Source organism: Gallus gallus, chromosome 6, assembly GCF_016699485.2.
Source record: "Gallus gallus isolate bGalGal1 chromosome 6, bGalGal1.mat.broiler.GRCg7b, whole genome shotgun sequence".
NCBI classification, from domain to species: domain Eukaryota; kingdom Metazoa; phylum Chordata; class Aves; order Galliformes; family Phasianidae; genus Gallus; species Gallus gallus.
The window spans coordinates 32,462,759-32,475,362 of record NC_052537.1 but is presented as its reverse complement, the minus strand read 5'-3'; the positions used below and the strand labels follow the sequence as shown (position 1 = coordinate 32,475,362).

The 12,604-nt window shown below is 47.5% G+C and overlaps 1 long non-coding RNA gene across 7 annotated transcripts; it reads right to left on the bottom strand.

Annotated features, from left to right (window-relative positions):
- Window positions 1-3,819: 3,819 nt before the first annotated feature.
- LOC107053759 lies at window positions 3,820-12,386 on the bottom strand. Of its 7 annotated transcripts, none has more exons than XR_005860647.1 (11): window positions 12,319-12,386; window positions 11,516-12,123; window positions 10,674-10,798; window positions 10,527-10,580; window positions 10,267-10,445; window positions 10,070-10,174; window positions 9,303-9,875; window positions 9,088-9,189; window positions 7,000-7,754; window positions 6,211-6,547; window positions 3,820-4,105 (listed from the first exon to the last, which is right to left on the bottom strand). It is a non-coding gene; the product is annotated as an uncharacterized LOC107053759 (long non-coding RNA). The 7 variants fall into 7 exon arrangements; XR_005860646.1 differs by having other exon boundaries at window positions 3,820-6,547; window positions 7,000-7,292; window positions 7,701-7,754; XR_005860643.1 differs by having other exon boundaries at window positions 3,820-6,547; window positions 9,303-9,485; window positions 9,754-9,875.
- Window positions 12,387-12,604: the final 218 nt, after the last annotated feature.

Below are 12,604 nucleotides of genomic sequence, written 5' to 3'. Positions count from 1 at the left end.
CAAACAGCACACGCACCGACCGTGCAGTACGGGCTGACAACGGCACCACGAACCCACAGCACACCAGCCAGCCAACACAGCAGATCACCCTCTTCCTAGCCCTCTGCATATGGTGCAACCGCATTAATGTGGTCACGGTACGCCCTTCAAATTTGACCTCCTCACTTTCCGGAATTGCTTACGAATACTATTTGTGATTTTCTTCATTATTCTATCTTGCTAATGCACTTCTTCCAGCAAGTATTCTGAACCTATTCTTGAATGCTCATGAAAGTCAAGTCATCCCTCGCTTATCTTCTCCTCGACTACCCTCACGAGAAATCACTGGAGCCCAGAATTTCAAAATTAAAAAATATGTATTCCATTCTAGCAAAATACATGCGTATCAGGGCCTTCGTAGAATAGCAACGTTTGATACTGTTACGTTTTTTGTTCTTTTTTTCCCCCCAGCAACAGCTGACCGAAGCAAACGAGCATCCGTTCCTATCACTCGCAGGCTTTCAGTCAAGTCACCGGTAGCATACGGTACAACGCAACGTGAGTAGGAGCCGCAGAACCTTTCCCCTAAGCAATTGTTTGCGCCAAACAGCTTCCCAACGAAACAGCTTGCCACGACTTTGTGTTTTTATAGTTTTTCTTTTTTAATTAGTTTAGCTGTGGACTTTAACAACGAGCTGTCAAGATCGGTCCAAAAATTTAAGGCCTGGTTTAGACACACCTTGAGCTCTGGCTATAAAAATAGGCCTCCAGTATTGGCAAATAAAACAGCGGCGGCTTCGGCGAGTTTCCAGAGGGATGAGAAAGGGAATACCCACCCTGAACGTCTGAAGTATCGGTTAAAATCTCTGTTTGAAGGCAGCTGGCGAGAAAGACAGGAAGAGCCCTGCTGACAGAGACTTCACTTCTGAGCGGGGGAAAACAAAAGAATATGACGTGCCACGGAAAAATATCTGGGCAGGCAGGAATAGGCTCGTGAAAAACCCGCTCGTGCAAACATACGCGAGTCAAGAACCTCAGGCCAATGGAGATCTGAGCCCAACAATAAATGCAATACTATATCCTTGCGTTTGATACCCCCCAGAGGAGACCCTTGCGCGCATCCCGCTTCAAGGCCACTAAACGGCACATCACTGTTTTTCTCCCCAGCTGCCCCAGGAATGTTTCTGGGCAGGCTAATAGGTATATTACTTGTATTCTTTAGAATACAATACAAATATTCTGTAGGATGCTCTGAAATGCACGCAACAGTTTAGTCGGACCTGACTGACCATAAAACCGTGCTTCTCTTGAAGCCTGCTGAGTTACTTCAGTTTAGAGCGCGCTGTGAGTCACGAAACACAGGAATTACACCACGATTATGCACCCTGTGAAAAACCTGAGTGGCAAACCGTGCGTCCACAGAGTGCCAGGGAAGGTTCCTGAGCTGACCGGGAGGAGCATTATGTTAGTAAGTAGCATGGAGAAAAAGCATAGCTTTTGAGGAATGGATCCTAGGCGCTTTTATGTAAGGAAACAAAATGAGAACGGAAGTCATTTTTCAGAAAGCATTGGGCACGTGGGCACGGACTTTAATACAAACAGCAAGGACTTGTTTGGACAGGTAGCTATCAGAAGCAAAGAAAATGGATTATGGTGCAGGAAGGCTATTTTACAGGCTGGAGGATAACTCGCATAGACCTAATCGAAGTTCTGCTTCACTTTTTTTTTCAGTGCGAGGAGGGCAACAAGTACTGCAGAAGAAATAACTGAACGAAGCGCACGAGGGTATGAAAATGGAAATCACTGCTTCGAACCGCTCCAAAGTGCAAATGTTGTACATCAGTTTGCATTAGCGAAAGCCAGGGAAACCGGCCATGAGAAATGACATCTGACACCAATCGCTTCGAAGGTGGACGGCTGCTGATGGGAAGACAGCAAGCACTGAATAACAAGTAAAGAAGAAGCAGTGAACTCAGTAGAGAGGAACTGGAAGAAAACCACGACTCTGACGTACAGTTCCTTACGTAGCCAAAAATCAAGTCAGAGATTTTATTGATGTCTGCATAAGAGACATCAAGTCACGGTCCGAAGCAGTGATTGAGCACCTGGTGGAAGGCAGGGCCAAGCCAGGGCCAACCCAGGTGAACGCAATGCAGCCAATTAGAAGGGGTGGAGCCAGGATCCACCCCTTCCCAGACCTCATTTAAGGGCCAGCAGGGGGAGGAGAAAGACTGTCTTCTAGAGCTCTCTGCACCTCTTGAGGATTTTACAGGTCTTGTAAAGGTAAGGAGTTTCTTTCTTTTCTGCATCCGCTGCTGCTGCACCTCACTTCTCTGTTGTTGCCACTGCACTGTTGCCCCCAGCTATCAAGCATTGTATAGTCCAACGGTGCTCACCCGTGCCCGGCAGAAGTCCTCTTACGGATATAAATGTAAGATGTGAATGCAAATTACAGCACAGCTATGTGGAAAAGTTTTCACAAGTACGTAATAATGCGTGCATACTTAGATATAGCCATGCGACAAAGTCTATAGCTAGCAGCGGTGACTATGTTGAAAAGCAGAGCAAGTTCTCAGCCACAAAACACTATCAAATAGTGTTCTTGTGCTCTTTTTATTCACTGTAGTTTCTGTAGAAATAAAGAGGAGGCATTGCTTCCAGGGTAATCCATGTAACTATAGGGGAAGATGGAAGTCAACAGAGTCATGGAGTGAGATGTTACTCATCGCAGCTATTGTAAAGGATTTCTCCAGAGGCTATAATGTCCTTGATGAACTTACTCATTGTATCTCATTTTGTACGCAGCCAAAGTGGTATGTTATTCCACAGATACCTGTACTTCCATGGTTTGCATTAGGTCCTGACTAGACTAGCCGTCCTCCAGGGGCAGCATGTTCCTGTGGGGGACTCTCAGTGCTCTGTAATGCAGTGCTTAGGGCTATCAGCTTCTCCAAGAGAGAGAGCTTCTCTCTGAGGATGCTGTAGTCGGCATTTAGCACTGAAAGATCAGTTACCCAAACGATACCTGAACAAGTGGCGCGACCTGGGGCTAAGGCAGGGTGTCCAGCGTGCTCTGGGCGTGCCTTACAGGGCACGTGCACTTAGTTCAGCAGAAAAATAGATGCTGGGAAGCCAGGATGCAGTTCTCCCTCTGTACCCTCACAGCGGCCCTAGAGACCTTTTCGGTCACAGAAGGAGATGCCCTGAGAGCCAAGGGTCTTTAGCTCACAACTGTTTATTTAGATGCCAATCCTCACCTAAATCCTGTTTAAATTCTGTTGTTAGTTCAATCCCTTACTGAGTGTAGTTCTCTGCCTCTCTCTGCTTTACTTCACTGTAAGGCATTACTGTGTTGAGGCTCGAGGCCTTTTGGGAAGGGAGTACCAGCTATCTTCAATTTGCAGTAAGAATGATATAGCATAGCCCTGAGATGAGTCTGGGACTTTCTGATTCAAGCCAATGCAGCGTGACTGGGTCAGAACCACTGTGCGGTACGGGTATGAAATGTTATTGAGCCCAAACATAAGAAATGGTATGGAGAATTACTTTCCAACAGCAGCGTGTGAACAGTGCAAAAACGCCCTTCAGTGGCCCTTTTGTTTTCTATTGGCACGTTTGGTGGCTGAGAAATTTTGCTTACGAATCTCCCACTCAAACACGAAGAAGGAAGATAGGTAAGAGTGAGCATTCTGGACAGACCCGCGTCAGGAGACAGGCTTGTTTAAGAGTATTAAAATCACTGTTATCTCGATGTAACTAGACAGCGAGTGTGCAGTCCCTGGCTATTTATATCTCACAAATAAGGCGAGCAGACAGCTAATATAGCCACGGGCCAGCAGAAACAGAGCAACGAGGTTTATTAACAAGCCTAGGTGGACGTGGCGCTCGATACATCCGTGTGTGAAAGTATTTTTATCATTTACATGTTCAAAAAGGTCACGGAAGCTTTAAATATGAAATTAAATGAAATGAGACCTTGCCGAAGACAGCAGGATCCCTCGGGCGCTTGGGGGCTGTCAGCACCTTAAACGTCAGCGGTGGAGAGAAGTGGACTGTAGCCACTGGGGACTTCAGGCTACGCAGGAAAAAACAACAGTGCCATCTTTGCAACAGTTGGAGAAAGAAGCTGTGATTAAAAACAGAAGGCAATTATGAACCGATAGAGAAAAATAACCACCTAAGTACGGACTTCTGTATATAGGCTTTTTGGCATAGGTCGAACGGAGTTGTTCTTCAATTCCTAAAATATTGCAATTGTAGTAATTACATTGGATAGCATTATCTCAATTCCATCGACCTGTTGATCTTTTCAACTGTCTAATTAGCCAGCAAATAAGCTTTTGGAGAGGTGTCAGTGGGCTTAATACACTTGCGTATCTGTCTTGCAGAGAGAGCTCTGTGCTGTGAAGATGAAATGAAAGAAGTAGCCCTGCATCACCCTACGTTATGTATTTTGATTTACTCTTTTCTTGGAGGGCTGGGTTTCAGGGTTGGAAATGTTAGCCATGGCCTGCGTGCTTGCTGAAGCCCAGGAGGGGTCCCGGAAGCATTGACGACACACACATCTTGAGCTCTCTATAGGGAAAGTTGCCACCCTTTTTCTGTTGTCTTCAGCTAATAGCATCACCTTTAAACATGATTTTTCTTTGGTGTTTTAAAAAAGTTGATGAAGAAGCCCGTATCTTCTCTTGGTTTCATAACTTTGTTCAGAAACGGACCTGTTGCAGGGGAGGCCTAAGCAGTTCCAGTTTTCTCCTGCACGCTTACAGCCTAGAAGCCTCCAGAAAGGAGGGAGGGGAAGAAAGACAAGCAGTAACTTTGTGTTTCCTTCAAAGGCACAGCAGCAGCTGCAGCGGTGACTGGTCATTGTACCTACTGGATGATTCCTTGTGTGTGTGAACTGGTGGCCAATGGGTTGGGGAAAGATGGACTGTGTGGGTGTCTGTAAAGGGACTGATTTGTCCAGCTATGGCTGAGCTAAGGATATAGCAGGCTGTTAGCTGACACTGCAAAGTGCAGGAAAACCATATTTAACATTGCTCAAAATAAAAAGGAGCAAATGTTAACTTTTGCTCAGATTATTTCTCAGACGTTTGTATGTGACATCTACGGTTTCCTCTTTTTTATTTTCCTCTGTTTAAAGTCTTTTTGATTCACTTGTCATAGAATGGTCTGGGTTGCAAAGGACCACAATGCTCATCTAGTTCCAACCCCCCTGCTATGTGTGGGGTCACCAACCACCAGACCAGGTTGCCCAGAGCCGCATCCAGCCTGGCCTTGAACGCCTCCAGGGATGGGGCATCCACGTTACATCTCCACATTACATGTAAATCAGGATGCATAACATAAGTCTAGCTTGGCTAAACAGCCAAAGCAAACACTCACTGCCCTTTCCCTCAGTCACTCCAATGGGCATTTGTACCTCAGTCAACACTGAGATAACGGAGGTTCCCATTCAATAATAATCATACAGAGCTGCTAAAACTTAGAGGGACAGAGGGCTCTGCACTCAGTAAGGGCAAGTAGCTGAAAAATCACTGAGTCATTTTTGTAAAGCCTTTTTTGACATTGAGGGCTCTCTTTTAAGTAATTTCACTTGTTAGGCCATGCATGAACGTACTGGGACAGAGTTGAACTTCATGTTACCGATCAGCTAGAAACATTATGTATTTTCCTTGTGGTAAAACTGAGAGCAATAAGTCATCTTCCACAAACCTGTCTGCTGGTTAATATGCAAAAACCCAGAGAGAAGGAATATCCTGTGACACCAGATCCCAGTTTGTTCTTGCTTACGGTCAGAATGTTGGTTTATCTCACTTGAAGCACTCTATTTTTCATTAGGCAGCCTAGCACTATTCCTTTGAAGGTCTGTGATGTATTTTAATGTGACCAGAATTAGATTTATTTTATTACAGGCAGATTTAGTCCAGTGTTCTGAGGGTGCCTTTGAGTTGAATGGGATAAAAAAAAATAGGCTTCATGGGAGGGGATAAAGGGCAGAGAGAGGCTCAGCTCCATGTTTACTTATAAGATTTTGCTTCCAAGGAATGAGCCTCTGAACTGTAACTGGACCAAGCAGAGGGAACCACTCTTGGCCTGGAGCCTGTTTCACAGCAAGAGTGTTTTCTACCTTCCCCTCCAGTTGGTGGTTGTTTTTTGTTTTATTTCAGTTCATGTATTAACTAACTGCTGACTCTGCAGTAAAAATGAAGATAAAAATGTTTGAGTCACCTGGAAACCTTGGGAAACAGGCTGCAACGTGATGCAGAAGGGGTGTTTGATTCAGGCCTGTACCTATAGGAAACAAATCTTGAAGTTTGCAAATCTTGAAGTTTGTCTCCAAAGGTGTAATTTGTGCCCAGGTGTCACAGCTAAGTTCCTCCTAGTGTAGAAATTGTTACTTTGAATCTGAAAATGTGAAAATTGAGTAGAACCAGAATGCAAACTGTCATTGACACTGGTCATCCCCAGGCTTTGATGAGTCTCACAGAGATGCAACTGAAGTTGAGGCAGAGCAGTGCAGAGCTTGGAGACACAGGTTCCTTCCAACCCAGGCTGCTTTCTGATTCTATAAACAAGGAAGAAACAGGCATTTCTTTGAGTTTGTATGTAAGGTGAAGCTTTCATGTGTTTTGTTTAGTACAAGAAGCAACAGGTTAATCACCTGTAGTTATCTGCTTGCACTAATGAGTAAAATAACCTAATAACTCATGGAAACTCTGTTTTGCTAAAGACTTGACTTCAGTGTCACAGGTAAGTAAATTAGCTCCACTTTCTGTCCTGAATTATCTAGGTGTTGCACTGCAACAGCAGCAGAACTAACTGCAAGTGAAACCAATTAATAATTGCCAAGTCTTACATACTGTATACAGTGTTTTTATACAAGCATCTAATGCAAAGGCAGAATCTGAAGTTAGTTCCATTTCTTCCAATTAAAAGAAAAATGCAAAATATGATGCATGTCATTCAGGTTAGAGTTCAGTCTCCCTTTGGCAGAGAGGTTCACAGGACCTAACTTACCCTAACTTAACCCAAAGGGTACCATAGAGATGCACTAGTCTCTGGTTTCTCCATTGGTTTGCTGAGAGTGGTTTGACTTACCTATCTGAAAAAAGGAAACCATCTTTTTGCAAGAGTCAACGCCGCTCAGCTCTCAGGACAGCACTCCTACCTTCACACTCGAGAAGCCCTTCCAAACTCAAGCAACGCTTCTCTCCAGGAATTCCGCTGCAACAATGCAAACACTGGAAAAGTACTGGTTTCATTTGGTGAGTCAAGCAAGTCTGACACACCATAGTGCTGAAGTAGACAACCTGTGAAGATATTCATTATTAACTTAAGTCTCACTTTTTTCCTTACAGAACTTGCAGTGCTAAATGGCCAACTGCAGAAGCGGTCCTCGTCCTCCACTTTCTTCTCCCAAGAAGAAGTCAGTTCAGCAGCAAGGGAAGAAGTCCCAAGCACAGAAATAACTGGTAGGCGCTACATTTCTTCCCTGAGGTAAGCAAGATTCTTTGCTTTTTGTTTCAAGTTGGAGACTGCCAGGTATCCACTACACCAGGAAAACTTGAGCTAGCTCAGTCCAGCCATTATTTTAGTGCAGATACTTAGGCATCCTATTTCCACAGGTAACACAGAGCATCTCTACTTGCAGTAGAAAATCTTTTCAAAAGAAACTGCTGCAAGCGGGTAATTCTTCTCTAAAACTGACATCTACTCACCTGCTTCTCACACTATGGAAGCAAACTTCATTCCCAGTATTTTTGGGGCACACACTGAAACAAGAGCAGAGTTACACCTAGAAGTTCTCCTCTGCAGTTTTGATCCTGCAAGGAGGCAAAAGTGAAAGAAGCCTATCTTGCAAGGGAGACCTAGTTGTTCGTTGTTTGAATTTAGAAACTTCTAAGTTAAGTTGTCTGTCCAATTTGATTGAGCTCACTTTGTGAGAAGCAGTGTTAAATACTGAGGGAAAAGTCTGTCCAGATAACATTTTAAACTATAGATGCAGAAAACCAAGTTGGCCTTGTACAGACCTCTCCAGAGAAGTTTTATAAGCATTTCCATTTTCTTAGACCATTTTTTCTCCTAAGAGGAATAGGCAAGAAAGTCAGAGAAAGGCAACTTCCCTCCTTCTTAACCATCTCATCCTATTTAGGTTGTTAGTTAGGAACACAGCCTTATATGCAACTCCACAGGCACATTTCACCTCCAGCCACTTACCCAAACCCTTTTTACTGTAACCTTCAGGCACAGTAAACCACTACACACATCAAGCACCCTCTTAAGCTACAGATACAGAGTCATAGCAAAAAAAAGTTCTACTTGAGCTTCGTAATAAACTGAACTTTCTCCTCCTGCAGAGCACAGAACTCAGCTCCTCCCTTCCAGCCCAGGACCAGCAACACTGCCACCAAGAAGCCATCACATCAGAAAGGGGAGCCCCCTTCACCAGGAGGGGCTCCCTCTGTGGGGGGGGTAGGTGAGGTGGGGGCCCCTTCACCAGGAGGGGCTCCCTCTGTGGGGGGGGGTAGGTGAGGTGGGGGCCCCTTCACCAGGAGGGGCTCCCTCTGTGGGGGGGGGTAGGTGAGGTGGGGGCCCCTTCCCCAGGAGGGGCTCCCCTACCCACCCCCCCCACAAGGGGAGCCCCTCCTGCTAAGAGGGCTCCCCATGTGTGGGGGGGTGGGTAGGGGAGCCCCTCCTGGGGAAGGGGGGCTCCTCTACCCACCTCCCCCAAGGGGAGCCCCCTAGCCAGGGTGGGCCACCCCCACCAAAGAATAAGCAACCAATACTGACAAGCACCCACCCTCCCACTAAAAAAAAAAAATATATCTCTTTAGAGATAGTGCAAACCCCAGCCAACAATCCCACAAAAAACCAAAACCAGGGGGATTTCCCCCCTGGAATTGTCTCCCACCCACCAAAAAAACAATGCTTCTCTGAAAACCACCACTAAATCAAAACACACAATGCCCAAGCCACAACTTCAACCAAAGGCAACAAAAAAAGAGCCAAACACAGCTGACCCAGACCCCAACAGCACCCAAGGAACAAAAACCACACACCAACAGACAGTATGCCTCAGCCAAGAACACAACACCCACTGCCTACCTGTTAAGTCAGCTCCAATTCTTCTGCTACAGCCCAAGTGAAGCTCCACCAAAAGGCACCACTTCTGAATGCTCCATCAATTCCACTCCACTGGAAAAACACCTTCAGGACAAAGGAAGACACAGTCAACCTTCACCCCAGGACACAACCCACACACTAGAAACCAGCTACAGCCATAACTCCATACACATACAGATCACAACAAAACAACTCACCTCCCTCTGGAGAGGCAGTCACACAGCAATCCTTGTTCCAGCACCAAACCTCTGACAAAGGAGCCTCCACACCTACACAACACAACTGAGGGCTCTTACCTCCTCCATTCCACCACTGATGAAACCACTCATGTTCAGGCAGATCCTTGCCAAAAAAACAAACACTCCTTTGCAGCCTCCATCCTGAAACCAAATGACAGTCACAGAACCACAGAGGATTGGAAAGGCTCCCTTGCTAAAGCAGCTTCCCTATACCACATCACCCAGGAAGGCAACCGCACTCAACATGACCATTTCCAAACTCTCCAGTTAGCCTATACCATCACTCTCCAACAAATCACTCCTTCTGTTTATACAGAACTTCTGGCATTCACAACCACAAATGTCACCCCATTGTATTGCTACACTCCTACTCCTAGATATTTACTAACAAAAAGGAGATTCCACCCACCTTCTCTTGGTGAAACAGAAGTAGATTCCTCATCCAGTCCTCCACAGAGAGATGCTCCAGGCCCCTCATCATCTTCATTGCCCTCCATTGGACCCCATGTACAACTTTCCCATCCGCTTGACCTGCGGAGACAAATACTTCACACAGCCTCACCAGGACAGAACTCCATCACACCCCAGGACAGCCTTGGCTTTCTGGGGCCACTGGCTCACAGCTGACCAAAGAGTCCTTCTCCTGCAGTCTCCCTTCCAGCAGACCAGTTCCTAACTGGTAACAGTACACGCTGTTATTCCTCTCCAGTTGCACAACCCCATACCTGCTCTCCACAGTTCATGGGGTCCCGCTGAATGTCGCTGCTCCTCCCAGCTTCGCATCATCCGCTCACTCACCGACATTAGAGACTCTCCCTTCATCCAGGTCACTAATGAGAAACAAACACCCATTGATGCAGGAAACGCCCCTAAGTACAGCTTCCAACTATACCACTCTAAGTCTGCCTTGCTGTGCACTCACCCATCTCACACTTGTTAAGCTTCATTACAAAAACGCCAACAGAAACACTGAAGTCAGGCTTGCAGCATCCCCTGCTCTTCTCTGACCTGACGCTCCCAGGTTGGAGCAGCACAATTTCCCCTCAGTGATTCCACCTTGACTGCTTCATAGCAAACTCTTCAAGTTCCTTGGAATGACACCTAGAACAAGTCATTCCACCACCTCTCCAGGGTGAAAGAGGAGAGGGACTGGCCTAGGGTTATGCAGGCCCTCCTTCTTACCCTTTTTGAAGGCTGCCGTGATGCTGGCTATCCTCCCGTCCTCACACAACTTTCCTAAAGAAAACATCATAAAGAATGTGACACAGAGCCAGCTGGAGCTCACTTCTGCCAGCTCCTTCGCCACACACAGGCACGTCCCACTAGGACCTGGGGGGCACTAATTTTGTCCACGTGATCTTTGCCGCCTCCTCTGCGATCAGGAAGGCATCCTTCCTCAAAGACGCTTTCCTCTGGGATCCAGGATCGTCAAGGAGCATCCTCAGCAGTCACAGCTGCAACAAAGAAGGCATTCCAGCCCCTGCCTGATGAGGCAGAGGACCCACCCTACTCTCCTCCTTGCTGTTCACAAACTTGCTAACTTCTGTTATCCTTGATCTTCCCCCCCCCCCCCCCCCCCCCCCCCCAAGAAGAAACTAAGTAGGCTTTAGCCTTCCTCATCCTAATCTCTTCCTTCTCGCTTTCAAGTTCTTCTGCAAGCCCCATTTTCCCATGAAGCTCCCCTGCTATTTCTGCTCCTTTTCTTACTCTCCTAAGAGCGCCCCTCCTGAGCGCAAATAAATTGCTTGAAATAACAACCGCCCACAGGACCTCTTCTGACGTTCCAACTGCACGGATACCTCCAAGTAGATCCTTTCAGAGGACAAACCAGGCTTCCTGAAAATCCAATATCTCAACCCTACTTACTGCTTTGCTTCTTCCACACCAGATCCTGAACTGAACCATCTCAGAACGGCCACCCCCAGCTGAGCCTCCCTCTGTAGGGAGAACAAGCTCCTCCGTCGCTTGTGTCCTAAGTTTTACCTTTGACACATTGCAAGAACCTCCTGGAATAACCAAGCCTGGCAGCCTTGCTTCCCCAACAGCTGACAGGGTGGTTCAGCCTACCCTGAGAACAACTAATGCCCACAGCTGTGCGCAGAAGGTCTTATCCTCTTCCTCATCCTGGTCTGTAACCAACACCCCCAAGGATGTTACTCACCTTTACCTACCTCACAAGCACTCCTCTAGTTGTTCATTCATCCCTAGGCAGGGCTCAATCCTTTCCAGCTCTCTCACCTGAAAAGCAACTCCATCACCCTGCTGGATTGTCCTTCTGGAAAAAAAACATGCAATCCGTAACAAACAGCATTCCAGGCATACAAGTTCACCCACCACGATGGGAATGAGGTCATGCACATAAGGAAGGTGGAAACACCCAGTCCCATCCTGCTGCTCGCTCCCGCTGCTGGAGGCAGGAGCTGAAGGACCTACAAACCCTTTTGGGGGGCTGAGGCCACCCAGAGGTCTCCCTTGGCCTCCAAGAGCAGCACCGTGCTGATCCTGAAGAAACAGAGATAGCTCAGCAGCAACCCTACCCAAGTCCAAAGGGGAGAGAGCTCACCTACTGACTCCCAAACTCTCAACACTTCCACAACCTCGCCGGTTTGGGATGAAGAGAGGCCCTGCTGCAGCTCCAGCCGCAATAGGGAAACACCTGGTTTTAGCAGCCCTTCGTGTTGCTCCTCTCTCCCAGCAGTGCTGAGGCTGCAGAAGCACAGCCCCATCTCGCTCACTCCCGCTGATGAGAGCAGAATGAACTGAAGAACTGAAGCACTCCCTAAAAAAAAAAAAAGTTGAGGGGGGAAAAAAAGCAAACCAAATACAACAGAAAGCAGGCAGCGCTGCAATCCCGGCTCTGAAAAGTCGAGGGAGCCCAGCGGTAGCTCTACGCCGGCCCCAAAAAGAGCACGGTGAGGGCCCGGCAGCCTCTCACCCCAGGCGGAAAGCCCCCCAAGGACCGCCGAGCGCTCACCACCTCCATCGCTATCGGTACGGCTCACCGGCCGGGGCGGATCCCGACGCCCTCCTGCAGCCTGAATAAAAGAACCAAACGCAACAGACAACGTTAAACAGAACCCCGAGGTTTCGGCTTCCAAGCAGCCCCAGCAGCGCCTCGGGCAGAGGAACAGCATCACACAACCTCCTTCATCGCGTCCCGGCGAGGGACTGCGCAGAGCGCCTTCGTAGCTCCCGGCAGCCCCCGGAGGAGCTTAAGAGGCTTTGGGGCGGGCGTTGCGCTCGGCTCCGGACGAGGCGCA